Below are 24049 nucleotides of genomic sequence, written 5' to 3' on the forward strand. Positions count from 1 at the left end.
GTAATTCCTGGAGACCCAGGACAAAGTTAAGGAATGAGTATCAGCGGCTGTTGGTAAAGATGGTGAAACTCTGCAGTAAGCACCTAAGTTCTGCAACGTGCTGCCTTCAATGGTCATGGAAGTCGATTCAAGGTTCTTTCCAAACCTTGAACAATAGAACAGTACCTGAAAATGGAATAGCAGAGAGATCTGGGCTAATTGGAGACCTCGTTCAAAGTTGCCACAAATGCATTTTCTTTTACAATCTTTTTATTTGTTTTTGAGATGAGACTATCAAAGACATAGATACAAATGATATAAAGTTCAGGTAAAAGTTAAAATTATAGATAATGAATAACAGTAAACAAATTACATATGATCCATGTTGACAAAAAAAAAGAAATGACCCCATAACTAAAGTAATTTCTAACCCCAACCTATTGTCTGAGTGATTCCAACCAGAACCAGGTGTCAACTACTAATTTCAATACAAATGAAGGAAAAACATTGATTAAAAAGCAAAAATAATTGATCTATAAAGAGAGAAAATACTCGTTTTAGTGGATGAACACCTCATCTTCTCCAGAGAGGGATGCCATCAAATCCGATAGCCACCGCGGCAGAATGAATCTCTGAGCCATCAGGGAAACAAAGGCAACTGCATGGGATTGAGATGGAGTAAAAAATTAAGTCAATTGCATTTATTTTAAGCCAAATAAATTCTGCTCCTTCAGATGTTGAAACACTGACACAGAATTAGTCAATGTGGATAGTGAAGTGTTTCAAATGGATTTGGCATCTTTGTTATGCATTAAGTATCCAATTGAAAAGGGGAATCTGGCCTTCTCGTGTGTGCACTTTGTTTTCCAGCTTGTGTTGCCATTGCAATAACATCTCCTCGAGTATGAGCTCAAAGGCAGCAGTTCAGCGCTCTCCCTCTTGCCTGGCGAAGCACGTGTCTCTCGCAATAAACCGATCGCTTCCGGGTTCCCCCGTCCTCCCTTTGGAAAGCGGCTGGTAAACAGGAACCGAGTGGGTGAGTCTGTCCGCGATCCCTTCCGCAGCAGAAAGTGGCGGGAGCGTCTCTTGGGCTGATCTCCGTAGTCAAGAGAGGCAGTTTCACTTTTGCATGGGGGGGGGGGGGGATGCAAAAGCGAAAGGAAAGGGGCAATTTTGGCGCATGCAACCAAAAGCAAAGTCCTGGAAGTGATTTGCAAAGAATCGCGGGCAGGTCGATTGCAGGGGCTCCGGATCAAACAGGCTCCGTGCAGAGGGGGTGGGCAGCGCAAGCCGCTCTCGGCTGAGCCGCTGTCGTGTGCGCTCACCTCCACGTGGGCGCAGAAACAGCGGCGTGAAGGCAGGCTGACTGCCCCGAGCGTGTGGGTGAACGGGACCCCACCGTCCCTGTAGCGGGGGCTGACGCTGGGATAGCGATTACTGCTGGCTGGCTGGCTGGCTGGCTGGGGGGGGGGGGGGGGGGGGGGGAATGGGAAGAAGTCCACCTGGCGACCAAGGGGACGACCCTGGGTGTTGCAAAGATGTTTTCTCCGCAGCATCGGTGGTTCACCCGATCGTCCCCTCTCTCTCTGCGCGGAGCAGTGCAAGAGGCTGGCTTTGGAATCGGGATCCTTTCCAATTGGAACAGTTTTCTGGAATACTTTCATTTGACGTGGTCGTGTTAGTGCGCGGGAGGTGGGGTGGGGGGGTGTTGCTCAGGAGGCCACTTGATTAACCATCCCAGTTGCAGCAATTATTCTACCAGGACACTGCACTGCACGCTGGAAGACGACTGCAACTGTTGAGCTTGGATTGCTCCTTTCTAAGTTTGTGGTTTACCTTGAACGAACGGGATGTTAGTGGTTTCCAGAAGTCAAAGACGAGAGCATTTCATTCCGACCGCTTGATTTGTAGCAATTGTGTTTTGAGCGCTCATTATAGCTGATGACATTTCTAATCCCAAGCCTAATTGGCCAAACCCTCCTTTTTGTTCCACCAACATTCAAATTGCTTTTCCAAATCTGATTTTATGAACCAGGGACATTTACTTTGGCTCTTTCTCCACTGGATTATATGTTTGAACCACACTAATTATTTCATGCGTTGTAAATTTATTCTTGGAATATTTATTAAGTTCTGTGATACTGATTTTTCTTTATGACCTCTTCTCCAATCTGCCATCTGAACAAAATACATTGCAATGTGTGGGTATCCTGAAGCATTCGTGCATTGCCAGTCATTCTTGTGCTGACTGGAGTACACAGTCATTCTTGGCTTGTGCTTTGCAGGTTGAAATTTCCCCCATCGCTTCTGTTTTGAGTTGGTTGTTCACTTCTCAAATGCTCCCTCCAAAATGAGGGTTTGGATTATTTTTGGTTTCTGGTCTTAATTTAATGGCATAGAGATAGCCAGAGGCTTCGATACAACGGCTTTCTTGCATTGCTGGCATAACACTTGGGGTGATAGGTTTTTTGTATTAAGTTGCACTTGAATGCTTTTAACCTTTGCAAGTCATTATTATCTTTGTATTGGGCACATTTTTTTGTGACTTGTGTGAGAATTTTAAAACTGCTACCTCTAATTCAATGACCTTGTATGATAGAATTCTAGTTTATTTCATGACAAAGGTTATATGTATGTTTGGTATTTGCAGATGCTTGGTTCATAGAAAGGTGGTAATAACAATATAAAATGGTGTTTGGCTTTTTAAATAATTCTTCAACTTGCTTACTGGCCACCTAAGAAATTATATGTATGAGTGTTGTCTAAATTTGTGGATCATTACATTCGTGGCTTGCCCAAACATATCTTGAGGCTTTTTGTTTTCTGAAAAGCTGCCACTGTAGTAGCTTATGCACACTCAATATTAGAGTCTAATGGCAGCTATAAAAGACTTTGATCATCTTGTAATGGTCGTCAGCATCAATTGGAAAAATGACCTTGAAGACCCAATAATGCGAGTTGTTCCGAGTTTGATGCTGCTGAGTGTCTAAGTTGAAATTGGAATTTATGGATAAGAGTTCAGAAGTTCTTGGAGTCTTTAAAATTGTGTGTATTTAAAAAGCATGAAATCTGCCTTTACAGCAATAACATACATTTTAAATAAAATCGTGGATTGCCCTTTACAGAAGTCTTTTTCCAGACATGCTGAATTTTATTTTATAATTTCCTGCATGCGTGATTGCACAATTTCTCTTAAATGTGAATCTCTGCTGCCCAAGGTCTGTGTCTTTATCATGCATTCTTAGATTGTTTACTTTGCAAAATTAAGTTTGGATCAATAATTGTGTGTCATGATGTGTAACGAGCTGTGTTGCAAAGGAAGTACTCTGGACATAAGCTTGGTGTTTTATATTTGATTTTATAAATATGTAGCAACGAACATTATGTATAATTATTACAGGTTTTATTTTTCTATAATGATTAATAGGGCTTACCAGGTGATAGCCACGGGATTGCTTGCAGTGTTCAACATCTTTGGGGGAAAAAAAAAGTGGTGGAATAATAATGCTCATCTGGGGAAATTAGAGTAGAAACAAGATGCAACTAAGAACAAAAAATAAAAGTCATATGATTAGATTTTAAGCACATTGATCAAGTGATTTGTCAGAAGGATATCCAATAGAGATGGGACTCGAAACCAAATTCAATCTTCGCTTTACATATCCTAATGAACAAAACGTGTTGAGAAGTAAGAGTCATTTTTATATTCATGGTGAAAAATCTGGTAAGCTACTGGCAGAACAAATGGAACTTCATTTAAAAAAAAAAAGATTTGGATGAGAGATGATAGAATGACAACAGATCATTTTAAAATTAATGCAACTTTTAGAGAATTTTACTCTAACCTCTATAGTTCTGAATTTAATAATTTCACTTCAATGTCAGAATTTTTAGACCGAATTAACTCAGGATAAATGTACAAGTCTGGAGGCACTCAGAGGGAAATATCCCTTGCTATTTTCTCTTTACAGTCTGGTGAATCTCCAGGGCCAGATGGTTTTCCAATCTTTCTCCAAATGGCTTGTACCTCACTTAAGCTCCATGCTTGATGACTCATTTAAGGAAGAGAAGCTTCCCTCATCTTTTAATGAGGCTAGTATATCTGTTTTTCTGAGAAAAAGGGGAAGAATCAACAGAATGTGCATCTTATAGACCTATACTTGTTGTAGGTATGAAGATTTTCTCGGATTTTAGCGCATAGATTAGAAAATATTTTGCCTGTAATTATGGACTCTGACCAAACTGGTTTTATTCAATATCATTGTTCTTATTATAACATATATCGATTATTTAATATATTTACCATCTGCCCCAGCAACAGAATGTGTTCTTTCATTAGATGCTGAGAAAGCATTTGATTGGGTAAAATGGGAATATTTATTTGCTATCTTAGGAAAATTTAATTTTGGTACAGATTTCATTAAATAAATTATTAAGTTCATGCCCTATGGCTTCAATTCATTCTAATTCAGAACAATCAAAAATGTTTAGGCTTTATAGGGGAACTCGGAAAGGATGCCCTTTAAATCCTTTGCTTTTTGATATGGAATTAGAACCTCTAGCTATTGCTCTTCGACAGTGTAGAGAATTTAAAGGAATAACCAGAGGTGGAGTTGAAAGTAAAGTGTCTCTTTATGCAGATGATGCTTTTTATTTCAAATCCTGAGGTTTCTATACCCAATATATTAACTTGGCTTGCCCAACTTAGCCATTTTTTGGGTTATAAATTTACACAAGTGTGAATGATGTACCACTAAAAGGATCTTTTGCAAGGTATCCTAATGTCACATTTAAAAATAGTGAAAGACCAATTCCAATATTTAGGAATTACAATTATGAGAAGTTATAAAAATTTATTGAAATTTTTTTGTTATTACTTAATCAGATTAAAGTACTATTATTGGGATGGTCACCTTTATTTATTATAATGATTGGATGTATCAATTCGATTAAAATAAACATTTTACCTGAATTTTTGTTCCTTTTTCAAGCCTTATGAATTTTCATTCCTAAATTCTTTAACTCATTAGATTTGGTTATTTCTTCATACATATGGCAGCGAAAGCAACCAATGTATAAATAAAACTAGTCTTCAAAAGACTAAAAGGAATGGGAGATTATCACTTACAAATTTTAGATTTTACTATTGGTCAATTCATATATGTAATCTGCTCTTATTGTTACATTTTAATAAATTACAATTTAAAGTGGTACATGGAATACATATGTCCAAACTCAAATTATTTGTTTTTATCCAGATGTTGATCTATTTTGTTAGAAGTGTAAAATTTTTGAAGTTCACTGATTTGTATGCTTTGGGAGTGTCCCAATTTGGGAAGATTTTGGGAAAATATTTTCCAAACTTTGTCAACGATTTTCAAGATCAATATAGAACCATGTCCTTTAATTGTCTTGTTTGTTTTTTTCTTGTAAACCGGATCTACCTCTGTCTGCATCCCAGGAGAAGGTTTTAGTTTTTATCATACTGATAGCCAGACAAGCAATTTTGATGAAATGGAAAGATGACTCTTCACCTACTTATTTACAGTGGTTACATGATGTAATGTCCTATGCAAGCTTGGAGAAAATTAGATGCAACATTATAGATAGAAAGTTTCAATTTGAAAAGTTTCATAGAATGAAAGATTTAAGAAATTTGGAAGATCCAGAGATTCTCTGTCTAGTATCTGAAGGTCACTATTTGATCCACATCTTTATAACGTTTTCTATAACTTTGATTAGAGGGAGGGGATAGATTAGATTTAGGTTTTTGTTTCTTTTTCTTTTTATTCCATTTTTTTAGATTGTTAAATATGGGTTTAAATAGGACTGTCATAGATCACATCATTAAATTAGACTGGACTTGCCCTTTGTTTAGATCAAGGGATTGTCTAATTTCGTTTTACTTATTTTCTATCCATATGTATATGAAATGACCTGCTATCTGTGTTATTAGTAGACTATGTATGTAGGATTTGTATAGGAATATTTTAAAAAGAAAAGAAAGAGATGGGAAATGGAGGAAGGAAAACACAAAGTAGGGAAATGAGTAAAGCAAAATATAAATTTGTTCATGATTATTATTCTATTCTAATGTTAATTGAATTGAAGAGGCAGAAAAAGAGAATAAGGGAATAATTTTGCACATTTTATAGAGGACTCCATTCTAACCTCGTATGTAAAAAGCCCAATATGAGAGGATTTACTATTGGACCCAGCAATGGGAATGAACGGGAGTAGAAAAGTAAAATAAGGAGAATAACCAGACAACAGTAACCATAAAGTTGCAGACTTTAAGGTGATGGAGAAAGAGGCAAAGAAAATCAAGTTAAATTTAGGGAAAGCTAATTTAGAAGGGCTAAGAATAGAATTTGAAAAAAATGAAATGGCAACAGAATTGGCAAAGAATGACATGGAACATTTAAGATGTCCAACAGGGTACCTGAAAATATCCCTAAAATAAATCAGCAAGTTAAGTACTCATACGACTCCATTGGATAGAAAGATGCAAGGTAACAACAGAGAATAAGGAAAGGGACATGGGTTTAGTATGTGGACTCCAGAAGAGTGTACAGTAAAATATGAAGGGATAGGAATGACATGGAAGAATTGTAAAACTAAATGATAAAATTAATAAGTAAAACATTTTACAGATGTATTGAATAAGGAATGTCAGGATGGCGATGGGAATATTAAGGGCTAGACAGGGCATTGACCGGGAAATGTAGAAATATTGAATTATTACTTTGTTTATCTGGGAGATGGAATGGGCAGATGTTGAACAACGTGAAGAGTGAAAGTTCACTTGAATAGATAAAGATGATATACTACATGAGTTAGTGAAACTCAGAAAGGGTGAAGTTCCTTCTAGATGAATTGCATCCATACATTTTAAAGAGCTTTGGGAAGTATTACAGAGGCATTATGACACATTTGTTTGAGAAAGGATAGTGCAAGGGACTTGCATTCACAAAGGGGATGCAATATTAATTGAATTACAGAACAGTCAGGGTAACATCAACATTTGAAAAATAATTGAATCTCTGCAAAAGGAGAAAATAGTAGAACATCAGGAAATGAAAGGCATAAAAACAAATAGTTCAAGCATAATATTCCTTTTTGAAACTAATCTTTAGCTCCTTTAATTCCATAATGAGAGAGCGTATATGTGCTTCATCTAAATATTTAAGAGAAAGTGAAGTGTGTTTCTCTGGGGATCTTGAACCTTTGGAACTCTGGTTCAAAGGCCAGTGGAAGCAGAATCTTGTTTGAGGAAAATGTGTCAGAAGTAAGGGGGTTGACCGTTTACTGCAGGTAGATTGGGGGTTGCAGTTGGATTGCCCATTATCATATTGACTACTAGTGGAAGTTTGAGAGTTGGTGTGATCTGCTGCTAATTCATTCTGTTTGTGCACAAATGATAGTGTTGGGTTTGTATGTTGATATGTTGGGTAAGTCAGGTGAAGTTCTCCCTCATGTTTGGATTCTGGTGCCAATGACTTTGTGTTTGATGGAGTTTGCAGTGTTGGTGGCGAGGGTTCTTCCTGTGTGTAAGCCTTATTCATTGGTATCCCGGTAATAAAGTTGATGTTGGTGGACATTTGGATAGAACTTTTCATCTGATAAAGCTCCTTGTTGTGCTCCATGTTGAAGTCATCTTTGTATATTGTTCTTGTTTTCCTGATGTTGCATGATGTCTCTAGAAGCCCCTCTGTGGTAGGCTGCCTCTGTTACAACTACTTTCCATTATTGTCGCTTGGACGATAAAAGAATCTTGTTGAGCATGACTCATTCAAACAAATTCATACTAAAGTTGAGTTTTCCAAGGTTTATTAAACATCGTTAACATTGCTAAATGTTGCTGGACGTTTTAGAGAGAGAGATATTGCAAATCTGCCCTCCCTGAATTCCGTCTGGCAGAGAAACCCCTCCATGAGTGCTCCGTGCATACAGCCCTTTCCCTGCCACACGGAATTCTGGGAGGGCAGGTACACCATCGCTCTTTCCCACCATCTTTATAAATTGTGCATTTGCCGCTGGGACTTGCCCACGTTGTTTATAAATGATGCCGCTATGTGTTTTGTACCACTTTTTCCATAGTCTTTTATAAAATTATGAAGGTTTATATACGATGCACGACAACAGGGGCTGAAGGGCTCATACAGTGCTGTACATAAAGCTTAATTATGTTATAATTAGGCATGATTAATTTTATTTAAATGCAAGATCATAATACATTGATCAGGATTTAGGCCAGATGCGTCACTCAGACATCACCGGTGGAAGATAGAATCCCTCATCCCTGGGGATGCCTTGTGATGTGTGTGAAAGAACAAGGAGAACCAGTTAATAGTGGTCTAATGTGAAAGGCAAAAATGGGTTCCTCAACTGGTTCACTGAATGGCCAATCTACTGGTTAGCCAGTGTGAAAAGGGAATGATTAACAACCTGACGGATGTGTTCCTGTGGTTTAGGTGATTGAACCAGGATGTTGGGTGAATGAAATGGGTTTACTGTAAATGGGAGCCTTCTGTTCGGTGCAGATTCATGGGTTGAAGAGCCAGTTTCCATACTGTATGAATCTGACTTTCTGTGACATAATTTTAGATTTTCTGACTGAGTGTTTTCAAACATTTCCCTGGAGTAGTTGTATCTTTGTGTTGTAATCCACTGCCTTCAATGGTGGTTGATTTACAAAGCTCCTTCCTACTTACTGATACACATGTAAATACCGCGCCACCCAGGGTGCAGTTTACATTGCGGGTAGGGCAATGCCTTTACGGTGCCAGCGATTGGGACTTGGGTTAGAATTCTGCTCTGTCTGTAAGGAGTTTATATATTCTTCATGTGTCTGCGTGGGTTTTCCCTGGGGGCTCTGGTTTCCTCCCACCATTCAAAACATACCAAGGATTATAGGTCAATTGGGTGTAATTGGGAGGCACGGGCTTGGGGATGAAAGGGACTGTTAACGTGCTGTAAGTTTAAATTTAAAAAAAATTAAATTTGAAAAATGCATGCCTTTGAAACCCAACAGATTGGTTAAAATCATTTAAGTGAATGTGTGATGGGATGGCCATTGAACTTTGGCTAGATTTCCTGATTTTTCTTCAATATATCTGAGGTGGCGCGAGAATTTTGAACCCCAGCCAGTTTGCCGGCAAAATGGAGAACATCTAGATCAGAATTTCAGGAAAAATAGCCAGATGTTGGTGAGAAAGTTTGATTTATTATGTCAACAAGTGAAATACTGATGGTTAATTGGAGTTTAACTGAGAAAATTGTGGATGCTGGGAGACTATGAAGATCTTGTATTCTCTTCTTATGAAGGTGTTTTTATGATGTTTTCTTGCAAAAATAGAACTTTTGTTCAAAGTTTAATTGAGACCCGGGGAAGGAAAGAAACTTTTAATCCTGTTCTCTCCTTAGCAGTTTATCTCCTAGCTAAAAAAGACAGGATTTCCCCTTGTCCTCACCTGCCATCCCACTGGCCTCCACATCCAACATATCCTCTGCCATTTCTGACACCTACTGCATGGCTCCACCATTGGGCATGTCTACTTCTGTAGGATCTGGTCCCTCTGTGACTCCCTCATCCACTCCCACCAATTGCCCCCTCGACACCTAACCCTGTGTCTGCAGGAAGTGCTACAAATTGTGAATAAGGATTTGGTGTCTCACACTGCCTTTGGAGGTCAATGCCAATCAGTTGTGCATTTTGAAATGTGCTTTGCTCTCTGGTATCCAAGCTCTGAGAGCATTACCAGCTTTTGCATGGTTTCATGGAACCAAAAGCCCTCCTTCCCCTAACCTCCTCTTAAATTGAAGACTTCAGACAAGTGTTTGTCTCTTCACCAAATGACTCATGGCAAAGTGACAGAGGAATGTATAGGTATGTTGCAGCAGTCAATTTCTAGTCCATTGTTTAGGATTTGGTATAAGTCAGTCATAGCTTGAAGAGTGTGGCTGAAATTAAATTGATCTGATAAACTAAGAACAATGATTATTGTCCCCTGTAAGAATTCCATTCCTTTCTCACAGTTCCTTTATCTCCATTGCATCTGCTCCTAGGATGAGGTCTTCCATGCCAGATCATCTGACTCCTTCAAAAAAACATGGCTTCACCTCTGTTGCATTTGACTCGGTCCTCAACTGCATATCCTTCGTAACTGCATATCCTTCGTAACTGCATATCCTTCGTAACTGCATATCCTTCGTAACTGCATATCCTTCGTAACTGCATATCCTTCGTAACTGCATATCCTTCGTAACTGCATATCCTTCGTAACTGCATATCCTTCGTAACTGCATATCCTTCGTAACTGCATATCCTTCGTAACTGCATATCCTTCGTAACTGCATATCCTTCGTAACTGCATATCCTTCGTAACTGCATATCCTTCGTAACTGCATATCCTTCGTAACTGCATATCCTTCGTAACTGCATATCCTTCGTAACTGCATATCCTTCGTAACTGCATATCCTTCGTAACTGCATATCCTTCGTAACTGCATATCCTTCGTAACTGCATATCCTTCGTAACTGCATATCCTTCGTAACTGCATATCCTTCGTAACTGCATATCCTTCGTAACTGCATATCCTTCGTAACTGCATATCCTTCGTAACTGCATATCCTTCGTAACTGCATATCCTTCGTAACTGCATATCCTTCGTAACTGCATATCCTTCGTAACTGCATATCCTTCGTAACTGCATATCCTTCGTAACTGCATATCCTTCGTAACTGCATATCCTTCGTAACTGCATATCCTTCGTAACTGCATATCCTTCGTAACTGCATATCCTTCGTAACTGCATATCCTTCGTAACTGCATATCCTTCGTAACTGCATATCCTTCGTAACTGCATATCCTTCGTAACTGCATATCCTTCGTAACTGCATATCCTTCGTAACTGCATATCCTTCGTAACTGCATATCCTTCGTAACTGCATATCCTTCGTAACTGCATATCCTTCGTAACTGCATATCCTTCGTAACTGCATATCCTTCGTAACTGCATATCCTTCGTAACTGCATATCCTTCGTAACTGCATATCCTTCGTAACTGCATATCCTTCGTAACTGCATATCCTTCGTAACTGCATATCCTTCGTAACTGCATATCCTTCGTAACTGCATATCCTTCGTAACTGCATATCCTTCGTAACTGCATATCCTTCGTAACTGCATATCCTTCGTAACTGCATATCCTTCGTAACTGCATATCCTTCGTAACTGCATATCCTTCGTAACTGCATATCCTTCGTAACTGCATATCCTTCGTAACTGCATATCCTTCGTAACTGCATATCCTTCGTAACTGCATATCCTTCGTAACTGCATATCCTTCGTAACTGCATATCCTTCGTAACTGCATATCCTTCGTAACTGCATATCCTTCGTAACTGCATATCCTTCGTAACTGCATATCCTTCGTAACTGCATATCCTTCGTAACTGCATATCCTTCGTAACTGCATATCCTTCGTAACTGCATATCCTTCGTAACTGCATATCCTTCGTAACTGCATATCCTTCGTAACTGCATATCCTTCGTAACTGCATATCCTTCGTAACTGCATATCCTTCGTAACTGCATATCCTTCGTAACTGCATATCCTTCGTAACTGCATATCCTTCGTAACTGCATATCCTTCGTAACTGCATATCCTTCGTAACTGCATATCCTTCGTAACTGCATATCCTTCGTAACTGCATATCCTTCGTAACTGCATATCCTTCGTAACTGCATATCCTTCGTAACTGCATATCCTTCGTAACTGCATATCCTTCGTAACTGCATATCCTTCGTAACTGCATATCCTTCGTAACTGCATATCCTTCGTAACTGCATATCCTTCGTAACTGCATATCCTTCGTAACTGCATATCCTTCGTAACTGCATATCCTTCGTAACTGCATATCCTTCGTAACTGCATATCCTTCGTAACTGCACATCTGCCCTGGCCACCTCCATGCTCTGCAAGGACAGGATTCCCTTGTCCCATTCCCATGCTGACATGTCTGTCCACGGTGTCGTGTACAGCCAGACTAAGATCACCGGCAAATTGGAGGAACAAAACCGCATTCTCCATCTTGGCACCCTCCAACTGGATGGTATTAACATCGACTTTTCCAGTTTCCATTAGACCCCCTTCCTCTATCCCTATTTTTCCTTTTTCTCTAGCTCTGTTTCTCTTTTCCTTCTGTCTCTTTTCCTTCAGCTCTGATGGTTCTCCCCTTTCCTCTCCAGTCCTCCTAACCATGTCCAATTACCCTTTGTCTGCTGTTCTTCCCTCCTCCCCAGCATTTTAATTCTGATGCTTGCCTTCTTTTTACTCATAGTTCAAAGAAAGCCTCAAGCCCGAAACGTCAGTCATATATCTTTATCGCCTAAGAATGCTTCAAGACATGCTGTGTTCATCCAACATTTCTGTGTTTTTACAATGATTGATTTAGTCTTATTAATGTTTGAAGGACTAAATTAAATTATAATTGGTGGGCTTTATGGTGTTGCTCAGTATAATGCTGCCCTGATTTTTTTTTTGGCAGATGGTTTCTGGGAAAGGGTTGTGGTCAGGAAAGTTGGTGCTTAAATGCACTTGTGTTAGTGGTGTGCTTGTCCCGTTGTAACTACCATAGATCTCGCCAGGAATGAGTTGCTGAGTGAGGTCAGTGGATGACTTGGTTCAGTTCATCTTCAAGACACGGTATCTTTCGGCATTGCTTGTCTACTGACTGTGGATTCAATGCTGGGTTTCCCTCCCCAAACTACTCTGCCTTTCTCTTTCAATTTGCTCCTTAATATTTTGACCAATAATTTTGGTCACCCATGGGTTGGTGTCATGTATCATCAACTAATGTTCTTGCAAATTTTCTTGCAGAGTTTTGCAAAGGTTATGCTGGTGTATAGGACGAGCCGAAACTTAAAAATTTCATCTTAAAATCAGGGCTGTCCTATACAAAGGGTCTAACATTTTTTTTACCTTGATGACGACATCTCAACACCGCTGCCATCTTCCTGCCCAGCTCCGAAGTAGTCTTGTGCACCATGCCAGTTACAGTGCTCTACCGCTGGGTAAATACGCCCAGCCTGACTGCATTCGGCTCTCCACTGGCTTTAGACAGCCTGTTACAGGAGCCGACAATGGTTTATTTAAAAATAACCAAATAAAATTTAAACCTTTAAATGATGATTTGTTATTAAAATATTCTGATTTGCTTTTAACAGCATCCACTGGTCAGCGGAAAGTGCCAGATTTGGGCAGGGTGGTCTTATTCAAAGGGTATCGGTCAAAGCCAACATTTTAGGTGGAAATTCCAGCGGGTCATCCTATATGCGAGTCATTCTATACAACGGCGCATGTGGTATTGTAAACTTGCAGGCCATGATCCCATGATACAGCTGGAATGGCAGTGTGCAGTATTGCATGACTTCAACATTTTTCTCTCAGGCAAGGTTGGAATTTTTGAGTTGAATGGGCAGAATGGAGGGGAGCAGGTTGTTCCAGACTTGATCTTCAACAGCCTCGTGGACATTTGATGTGAGCAGCAATAGCTTTAGTTAAAACAACGCTGGAGAAACTCCGCAGGGCTTGCCTAAAACACTGGTTATGTGCCTTTATTTTGTTCTATATACTGGACACTGACCTGCGGAGTTTCTCCAGCATTGTGTTTTTACTTCATCCACGGTGTCGTCAGACTTTTGTGTTTATTAGCATTGGATTCCATGCAGCTCTCCACATTCATTTGCTCAGTACTGCACTGCATGCACAGAAGTTTCTTGAAGAATAGTTGATAGATCCGTGTTTAATGGCAGGGTTGCAGTTTCAGACAGAATGGCCTATCAATTTATTAAGCTCGGGGACTCGAAAAGATGTTTGATTTGCTTGAAGCTGTCTTGTGTGAGCTGTGGGTTGTTCATTGGTCAACAGACAGCATGTTCTGGTTATGTCAGCATGAACGAGGACTTTGTCATCAAGTGGAAACAAAAATTTGTGGCTGGTTTGAGATGATGAAAGTAAAGTGGATCTCCTTTGTAAGCTGATGATATTCAAATATGAAAATAAAAAATGCAGGAGATGTATTGAAAGCTAACATTTCAGCTTCATAATTTGCTTTTGTGGCTTTTTCTGAAGTGTGTAGAAGACTTTTTAACCAGTTTCCTGGAATATCTTGTCTCTCTCGTCAAGATTTATAGCAGCTTTTGACATGGAAAAAAGATCAAGGAGGTTTGAGATTACCAAATTTTAAGTTATTATAAGGCAGCTCAATTGAGATTTTTGTCATCTTGGTATCAAAGGGAAGAAAAAGTATCTTGGGTAGATATTAAGATGAATATTATAGGTGAAGAAAGTCCGGACCAAATATTGTATAAATGGAATTATGACATTTTTAAAGGTAGAAAAGAAGTACCAATTTTAAAACATTTGTTTCGAATATGGAACGGGATACATGTGGAAAGAGGTATAAGGAATTATCAGTTGGCTCAATTGTCTTTAAAACAAAATCAACTTCTGTTTACAATAAATAATTCTTTATTTGATATTTTCTATGAAAAAGGTACACAGAAAATATGAGGTTGTTTAGAGCAGGGGTTCCCAACCTGGGGTAGATGTACCCCCAGTGGTACATTTGCACTTTTCAGGGGGTACATTGGGTCTGAGAGAATAACCACTACTGAACAATACATGGTGTTGGAATCTGCCGTCAGATTGCACAATGTCGTGTTTTTTTTAAGCCTTAATTTTTAGGGATACATGGGAACCTATAAAACTGTCCAAGGGGTTCAGAGGAACAAAAAGGTTGGGAACCCCTGGTTTAGAGATTCATTGTTTATGACATTGATCAATTAAAGGAGAAATGTAGGATATTACAAAATACAATATTTGCATATTATCAATTACAATTATATTTGAAGGAAAAAATAGGAACGAATTTGAGACTTCCGAAATCTAGTCAATTTGAATATAACAGATACCTTTATTATTCAAAGTTTATATCTACTATGTGTAATAAATTACAAGAAATAAAGGTCAAGAAGGATTTGTATAAAACTAAATTGAACGGGAACAGGATTTAAATATACAAATTGAAGAAGGTATATGGATGAAATTGTGTAGAGATAGTGTAACTAATACAATTAATGCTAGATATCAAATGGTTCAATATAATTTTTTACATCAAATGTATTATACACCGTATAAGATGAATAAATGTAATTTAAATTTCTCTGCTCAATCTTTTAGATGTAAAAAAAGAGGTTGGTAATTTTTTGCATTCAGTATGGTTGTGTGAAAAGGTAAAAGATTTCTGGAAGGAATTATGTGTTAGAGAAGATATTAAAAGCGAGGTTAAATTAGATCCAAGAATTTTTTTGTTGGGTAATATATATGATGAAGATATGTTAAGTTGGAATTAGATAAATATAAAGAGATTTTTGAGTCTAGTAGCAATAGCGTGAAAGTATAGCTAAAACGTGGAAATTGGAAAATAATGTTAAATTAGAAGAATGGTTTAATTCAATAAAATATTGTCTCCCATTAGAAAAAAATATAATATGAGAGATAATTATGATAAATTTTGTCAAATATGGGAGCCTTCTATGAGATTTATGAATATAGACTAATCCAGACCTTCTAATCCAATCCTTCCCCACCCCCCTGAAAATATGGTACTTTCATCAAGAAAAATTATGGTATTATTAATGTGGTTATTATTACGACGAATGTGTTTTTTTTTCTATATTTTCAATCTGTAGGGGTTGGAGATGGTGGGGGGGGTGAAAATTGAAAATTATTTAGTATCATGTAATGTTACAGCACGTTAATTTGACATGTATGAAGATACAAATAAATAAAATTTTCAAAAAAAAAAAAGATTGATTACAGCTCATGGAGTTGTGCAGCGTAATTTTGAAGCCAAAATGAAGGCTTCTGCAAGTACTCCCTAACAGTGTCCTACTTCTGTGGATTCTTCAGGATCCTGACTCCTTGTGTTTGAGCACCCAATGTCCAGGTCGGGGTGAGAAGTGAGCTTGTTGGTTGTGTGTTGATGTTTCCAGATGCGTGCATGTGTATGGAGATTGGATGAGTGAGCATAAAGTGCCTCAAAGGAGAGAGAGTTAATGTTTAACCAGTTTTTGAGCAGCGAGGGGAAAAACACGAGTAAATACCAGGCCACTCTGAAGAAGGCTGGATCAGTGTGTGATACAGGTGTCCACAATGAACGTCGAAGGATTATAACTGAAATTTAACTGCAATAAACTTGAAGGATAGGCTTTATCAATTACATATCAATTTTCAATGAAGATGTGCACTTTTCATATTTTAAAGAAACTAAAACAATAGCCTTTCTTGGAAAATAAGAACTTATTGTTGGTGGGGGTGGGGGGGGGGTGAAGATGAGAGAAGGGGTGGGTGGACAATTCTTCTCTGGTATTATAACGGTGCAAATACATTGGATCACATTTTGAAGTTCCACCAGGCACCCTGAGACCAGGATTGGGCAGAGAGGTATGTGCCAGTACCCCCAACTCTCGGGGGAGTCAATTCCGCTGGATACCACTGTACCCAGGATGGCCTGTTCGTTGGCAGAGGTTGACCCACTATTCAGAATGATCGTCTTTCAGCTGTTTCGTTTTGCTTCCAGCCTGTAGCTGGATCCCATCTGGCAATCAGCCTTCCACATTTTCTGCTCATGTTGGATGCAGGGGATTGTACATCATAAATATAGTTCTGAGATCCACAGACCCACTGGGTTGTAGTTTTCGTGAATGGGTTTGAATTTAATTGTTTATTGCCATGTATAACATGGTACAGTGAAAAATGTATGCCATCCAGAAAAGTCAACCCATACTTGTGTGCAGCAGGTGTGGAATAATAAAGCAGAAGAGGGGAATGTGGCATGATACTAAGTGAAAGATTTGCAAAGGAAAAGTACAGCTAAAAGAGTGCAACACAGCTTTTTAAACCAAATGTGAGTTTCATTTAAGAGTGTTAACAGCAGAAAAGAGGCTGTGCATGGATCTGGACATTTGTGTTTTAAAGCTCATGACCCTTCTGCCTGAGAGAAAGGGGGAAAAGAGAGAGTTACCAGTGTTGGATGGGACTTTTTTTCCTTGTTGATGAGGTTCCCTATTATGTGGGGATCAGTAGTAAGGGGAAGTCGGGGAGTTTAAAAAAAAAAAAAAAAAATTTTTTTGTCAAACATCATCTGCGCTTCATATTTGTTTTTCATCTTCCACTCTCATCTTGGGAATGATCAAAAAGAACTACCTCTTGTCATTTTGGGGCCACTTCTAAATTTCAGTTCGTCACCAGTGCACAAGTTCGAAAGCAATCTCGCTCCCTGCAGAACACTTTCTTTCCAGATCTCTGACCTCCCCTTCACGGTGTCTTGGAATTTTGGGTCTTGCTTTTGCAGACGTTTGCTCTGTTTGTCTGCAACAGACATGGTTCTCATTTTTGGGTAACAGGGAGAGGTTGCTTGAGTTGCTCAGGGATTATGAACTTCAATTGCCCGGTGGTGGTATTTTTGAGATGCTACTGGGCTCTTAGGAATTTATATTAGGGAGGTTGAAGAGTTGAACTGTGATCGTTTGTGTTTTCATTAATCCACTCCAAGGCAGACTGGAAATTACAATAGGCTCCACTTTCAGTTGCTAAATCAGGTGGCAGGTTGTTCAAACAGTTATTCGATTTGTATTTAGTATTGTTTAGCTCCATTGAATTTGCCAGACCAGTCTCACAAAAGAGTGATTCGTGTTGTAGTCGTCACAAGCATTCAGATTAGGTGCCTCTCACACTCTCTTTAGGTTTCCAGCGTTACTGCTGCCTTTTGATTACTTTTTAGTTTTACATCACATCACACTACTTGTTTAATAGATTGTTGTTAACTCCTTTTTATCTTTCCTTTTATGGCGTCGGTGGCTGCCTGCTGCAACCAATTGTGCATCTGTGTCACCAGACAGGGCTTCCTACACTGATAACAAAATCCAAGCGAAAGCTTCAGATCAGATGTCAAATTGGGGCCCTTCTTGTAGATGGATAGAAATGATTTCTGGCTGTATTAGAGGAAGGGTAATATCCTGGCCTATACCTATCCTTCATTTAGAAGAAGGGTATTATCCTGGCCTATACCTATCCTTCAATTAGAGGAAGGGTAATATCCTGGCCTATACCTATCCTTCATTTAGAAGAAGGGTATTATCCTCGCCTATACCTATCCTTCAATTAGAGGAAGGGTAATATCCTGGCCTATACCTATTCTTCATTTAGAGGAAGGGTATTATCCTGGCCTATACCTATCCTTCAATTAGAGGAAGGGTAATATCCTGGCCTATAGTTTTCCTTCAATTAGAGGAAGGTGGCGGAGCCTGGTACAATGTGGACATTCAAAAGATTAGAGGATAGCCACATGGATGTAAGAAAAATGGAATGTTATGGATGAGAGGTGGGGGGGGGGGGAAAGCTAGTTGGTTGTGGAGTAGGTTTGTGTGGGTCAGCACAACATTGCGGGCTGAAGGGCCTGTACTGTATGAAACAGGAGCAGAAGATGGTCACTCAGCTCATTTAATAAAATCCTAGTTGCTTTGTCATTTAAACCCCCCCCCCCCATCCTGTCTACCTTCCCCCACCGCCCTCATCCCCTTGCTTATCAAGTATTTGTCTCCCTCTGCCTCTCCTGTCCTTTGAGGAAGAAAATATTGAAGATGTACCTTACCTCGGTTAATCCTTGTATTTAAAGAGTGGTGCCAAGTTACAGATTACACCCAAAAGAGGAAATACTTTTCTTCATCCAACCTTGTTAAGGTATCTCAGATCTTGTCTCTTTCAAAGAAAATATTAAAGATGTATCTTACCTCGGTTAATCCTTGTATTTAAAGAGTGGTGCCAGGTTACAGATTACACCCAAAAGAGGAAATACTTTTCTTCATCCAACCTTGTTAAGGTACCTCAGATCTTGTATCTTTCAAAGAAGTAGATTCAAGACAGAGAAAATGAGGATCCCCCTCTGCCAGTGAGTAATGAATCAGACTGAGAAAACAGTGGGGGTTGCTTCATCAAATGTATTTAAGACAAAAAGAGCTTTGAAGAATAGGTACACTAAGGGACCTTTAAGCAGTTTAACTGCTTTAAGCAGTTGAGAGGAGCCGAGTCCACAGCCAGAGCTGCCATTGATGAATGGTGGAGCCGGCTCGGTGGGCCGAATGGTCTATTCCTACTTTTATTTCTTATGTTCTTGTGTCATCTGAAATCATTTATAAGGGGCTACAAGCCTGTCCAATTATTAAAACATCTAGGAATCGGTCAAGAGTTGAATCCAGGTGTCACCCCTCCATATCCGGGGATAACACAGTTAATGCGTTCCAGCAAGTTCAGTGTTAAGCAAAACTTCACTCTTCAAAGCAATGTACTTTAATTTAATATGTTCCAATCCTACAATTATTTATTATTTTACCTAGAATTCTTATGCAAACATGTGCATAAAATGTGTAAAAGCGATTATATAAAACTGAAAAATGACAAAGATCTTTATTGGCAATAAGTGAACATTGTTTATTTAAGAAAGTATTTGTCTAATATAGTTTACTATTCTTTATATCTTTATAACATATCTTGCATATCTTTATAACATTGAGTAGCATTTTGCAATTATTGCCGAACTTCTGCTTGGTTCTACAACCATGAGGTAATCGCAAGCATTGTTGGTTTTTCCAATAAACGTTGATAATTCCTCTGAGACAAATTCTTTAACATCTTCATTTTGCAGCTCCTCTTCATGTAAACATTGTTAATCACTTCAATGAGATTTTCATCATCAGGTTCACATTGTCACGGTCCAAGGTTTCAAATCCCAGATCGGCAAGCATTGCTAAATGGTTGCGCCACTGTTGGGAATGCAATATTAATAAAATTTAAAAATTACTATGGTAAAATTATAAACCACGTGTGGTGAACTGCTATATTCCTGATTTCCTGGTTCTGCACTATTCTGTGACTGTACCTCCCTCTTTTGACCTTGTGTAAAGCCTCCAAAACCTTGACCCTTCCCCAGAAAGCCCGGGTCAAGGCACAGGATGAGGTCCCCGTCCGTTATGAAGAAAAGTCTGTGAATCAGTGACTCCGTCTCAGCCTCTCGAGTTATTTACTACGCGTGACTGTGAAAAAATTTCATCTCCACTCTTGAGTCTTAACTGCTTGAGACTTGCGCCCTACACTTTTGCATCTGTATCTCAGGTGGGAGGTGGCATCAGAAAACGTGATCTAATGCAACCGTTGCAATATCGGTGCAGCGTGTATTCCGGTGCTTGTCAGAATGTCAACTACAGACTGGCGTAGTTTTTCCGTAGTTATTTGATGTCGCACCCTGTGGACCTGCACGTGAAATGCCAGACAGAATTCTGATGGGGGGAGGTTATAGGGATTGAATTCTACCATCAATTTTTACCGCACTTCACTAATATCAACTCAAATTGTTCTTCCCCAGGTGTAGGGTGGAAATTTACATTTGTTTGCCATTACAACTCAAAACTCTGTATCAGTCAAATGCATTTCAATGCGTTCTTTGAATTGCAAAGTACCTCAGCCTTGTTTTGCTTTGATTATTGGTGTCCTGTCTCTTTGATAGTAAGACTTGTTTTGTTTACCACATTGAAGATGTGAATTGAGCATGGGTTGGCGAAGTGGGCAAAACCCAAAAAGCTGACGTCAGTTTCAATGAAGAAAACCATTGATTTCTTCATTCCCATCAAAGGAGAATCTGTCAAATTAGTAAGGAATGATATGCCCATATTATAATATTTAATGATGCCTGCACAGTATTTTGAATAAAAATCCATTTAAATATGCATATAGACCTACAGGACGGTAACAGGCCATTTCGTCGTACGAGTCCGCGCCGCCCAATTTACACCTCATTAACTTACACCCCTGGTATGTTTTGAACGGTGGGAGGAAACGGGAGCCCCCGGAGAAAACCCATGCAGGCGTGGAGAGAATGTGCAAACTCATTACAGACAGCATAGGATTCAGTCTGCGCTTTTAATCTCTTTTTTTAAAATGTTTTTTCTCAAATATCCAGTAGCAAATTATTTTTAAATGCTTAATTTTGTTTGATGGACACTGGGCATTTCTCTGAGCTGGTTACCATAGCGGTTAGCGCAATGCCTTTACAACGCCACCAATCAGAACATGGGGTTTGAATCCCGTGCTGTTTTTAAGGAGTTTGTACGTCCTCCCCGTGTCTGTGTGGGTTTTCCTCGGTGGCTCAGGTTTCCTCTCACTGTTCAAAAATGTACCGGGGTTTGGTTTATTGTATCGCACATTTAAAGCAACTCACTTTGACAAAAGTGCTGTACCGATCAAAATTACATCTCAACTTAAACAGCTATTTAAAATGCGGTATAAAACGAGTACCTGAGGTTCAGAATTGTACATACAACATGGTAACCATCAGCAATTGCCTCAAAACCTTTGCAAGTCAAAATACAACTTCAACCTGGATTTAAAAGTATTAAAGGCAGGGTCTGGTTTTATGGGGGGGAGGAATATTGTTCCACAGTTTGGGGGCTGCAGTAGGGAAGGTTCACTCTCCCCTAAGTTTGATTTGAGCACCAAACAACCAAGTGCCCTAAATTGGCCGATCTGAGGAGTGTTGAAGTAGAGCGTTAGGAGATCCATGATGTAAGAGGGGGCTAGTCCATTAAGGGATTTGTAAACAAACTGGAGAACTTTAAAATCTATTCTGAGCTGTACTGGCAGCCAGTGTAGGGAGGCCAGAATAGGAGTGATATGGTCCCTCTTCTTGGCTCCTGTCAGGTCCCTGGCTGCAGCATTCCCATATATTAGAGAGTAAGAGTAGTCTAAATGGGAGAAAATGAAGGTGTGGATAACTTTCTTGAGGTCTTTCAGTGACAGGAATGATTTGATTTTGGCAATAATGTGAAGCAGGAAAAAGCTAGCTTTTACTACTGCATTGACTGGTTTATCAAACAAAGCTGGAATCGAATATCACACAAGGGATTTGACATGTGGTTTAACGAGGGTGGATAAGTTACCAAATTTTTGTGGAGTTGGGGGAGGGGGCAAATAGGATGCCTTTGTTTAGCTGCAGGAATTTTGGAACCATCCAATACTTTGTCCTCCAGACAGTCGTTAAGGGTTGTTATCTTTGCTTGATCGTTGGGCTTCAGGGTGAGATAGAGCTGAGTATCATCAGCGTAGCAGTGGAAGGAGATGCCGTGTTTTTGGATGGTATGGCCGAGGGGAAGCGTGTATAAGGAGAAGAGAATGGGGCCCAGAATAGACTTGTGGGACCCCGCAGTAAAGGGTAGCAGAAGAGATTGAAAATTTGCCCATGTTGACTGAGAAGATAAGATTTAAACCCGTTCAGGGCCATGCCAGCGACACCAACAGTCTGCTGGAGGTGATCTATTAAAATAGCGTGATCCATAGTATTGAACGCTGCGCTAAGGTCTAGGAGAATTAGAATGGCGGAGCTCCCTGAGTCAGTGGCAAGGAGCAGGTCATTACATAGTAAGGTTGACTCTGTGCTATGACCTGACTGAAAAATTTTGGATCTTTTCTGGAGGTGCTAGACCACAGAATGCTTGAAACAAATTGGAACAGTCCTGGTGGCCAAGGAACTGTTAATAATAGGATGCTAGGTTTGGCTGCATCGAGAACAGGGGAGTAGGGATAACGTCGAAGGGGCAGGTTGTCGGGTTCAAGGCAACACAATGTTTCTAAGGTAAGGAAGTGTGATTGGGCTGAAACAGTCCAGGGTGGATGAACAGAGCTGTGGTACAGTTAGGTTGGGGGGGTGGGGGGGGATTTTTTTATCGGTGAGGGAAGCATCAGAGTTGATACAAGTGCAGGACCAATGATTGAGTTGATGATATTGAACAAGTCCTTGGAATTTTGGGAGTTGTTGGAAATTAGGTTGGCAAAATATTTTGTTCTTTCAGTCTTTACTGCTTCTTGGTATATGTGCAGGTTATTTTTCAGAATTTCAAGGGAAATTTGTAGTTTGTCTCACTTCCGCCTGTGTTTGGCTATCCTGCATTCTCACCTCAGGGTTTTGCTGGTATTATTGAGCCAAGGTGCAGTCTAGACCTAAGGTTTTTTTTAAAAAATCCTTGAGTGGGGCTACAGCGTTCAGGAGAGAAGAACAGGTGGTATTAAATAGGGACAAAAGTTCTTCCATGTTGAGGGGGGAAGGGGCACTTTCTTGGTGGTAGTACTTGGGGCCGCTATAAGGGCCTCTGAGAACCTGTTCACGGTCTGCAAGTTAATGTAGCGGGAGTAGCATCTAGGAAAACGAGGCAGGGATAGTTCGAAAGTAACAGCTGTATGGTCTGACAAACAGGTATCAATTGTTAATTGATAAATCAGACAACAAGACTAGGTCAAGAGTATGTCCTAGCTTATGAATGGGTCCTTTTCTTTTTTTAAACTTTATTTAAAATTTTATGACATGAATAAAATAAAAATTACATTTAAAGAAATAATGTATTACATTTAAAGAAATAATGAATGGGTCCTTTTTGAAGCAGTTCCAAGTTAAAAGACACAGCTAGGTGCATGAATTCACTTGCCAGAGTCTTGGTTGGACAACACATGCGAATATTGAAATCATTGAGAATCCGAACTCGATCGAAGTTGGGCAAGGTGCTTGAAAGGAAGTATGCGAACTGTGATAAAATCCTTGTGAGTTTGGTGGGCAATATATCAGAACGATTAAAAAGATATGTGAGCACATCAATAAACTATTGGAATGCCAACAGTTTATATAATAAAAATTAAAAAGGGGTTAGTGGTGCCCACTTTAATTAGTTGGGCTTTGAAGGAGGAAAATAACCAGAATTCAATACAACATTTGTATTGCATTTTGAACACAACAGCTAAACTCTCACCCTGTCCAGAGGGTCTGGGCGTGCTGAGAAAGCCACAGCCTTGCGGGCAAAACTCATGCAATGGAGCAATCTCTCCAGTGTTTAACCAGGTTTCTGACAATAGTAAGAAGTCCAAACCCCGAGTGGCGAAGAAGTCGATAAGGATAAACATC

The 24049-nt window shown here is 39.5% G+C and overlaps 1 protein-coding gene across 5 annotated transcripts in view; it reads left to right on the forward strand.

Annotated features, from left to right (window-relative positions):
• Window positions 1-870: 870 nt before the first annotated feature.
• Window positions 871-24049, forward strand: part of pot1 (protection of telomeres 1 homolog) — a 299294-nt gene continuing 276115 nt past the window's right edge. For 3 of the 5 annotated variants that reach the window (XM_069903353.1, XM_069903352.1, XM_069903351.1), the window contains exon 1: window positions 877-1015. The gene's annotated coding sequence lies outside the window, so the exon portion shown is untranslated. Of the gene's footprint in view, window positions 1016-24049 lie in introns of all 5 variants that reach the window. The other 2 variants (XM_069903354.1, XM_069903350.1) reach the window with 2 other exon arrangements.

This window comes from Narcine bancroftii, chromosome 11 (genome assembly GCF_036971445.1).
Source record: "Narcine bancroftii isolate sNarBan1 chromosome 11, sNarBan1.hap1, whole genome shotgun sequence".
Classification (NCBI taxonomy): Eukaryota; Metazoa; Chordata; class Chondrichthyes; order Torpediniformes; family Narcinidae; genus Narcine; species Narcine bancroftii.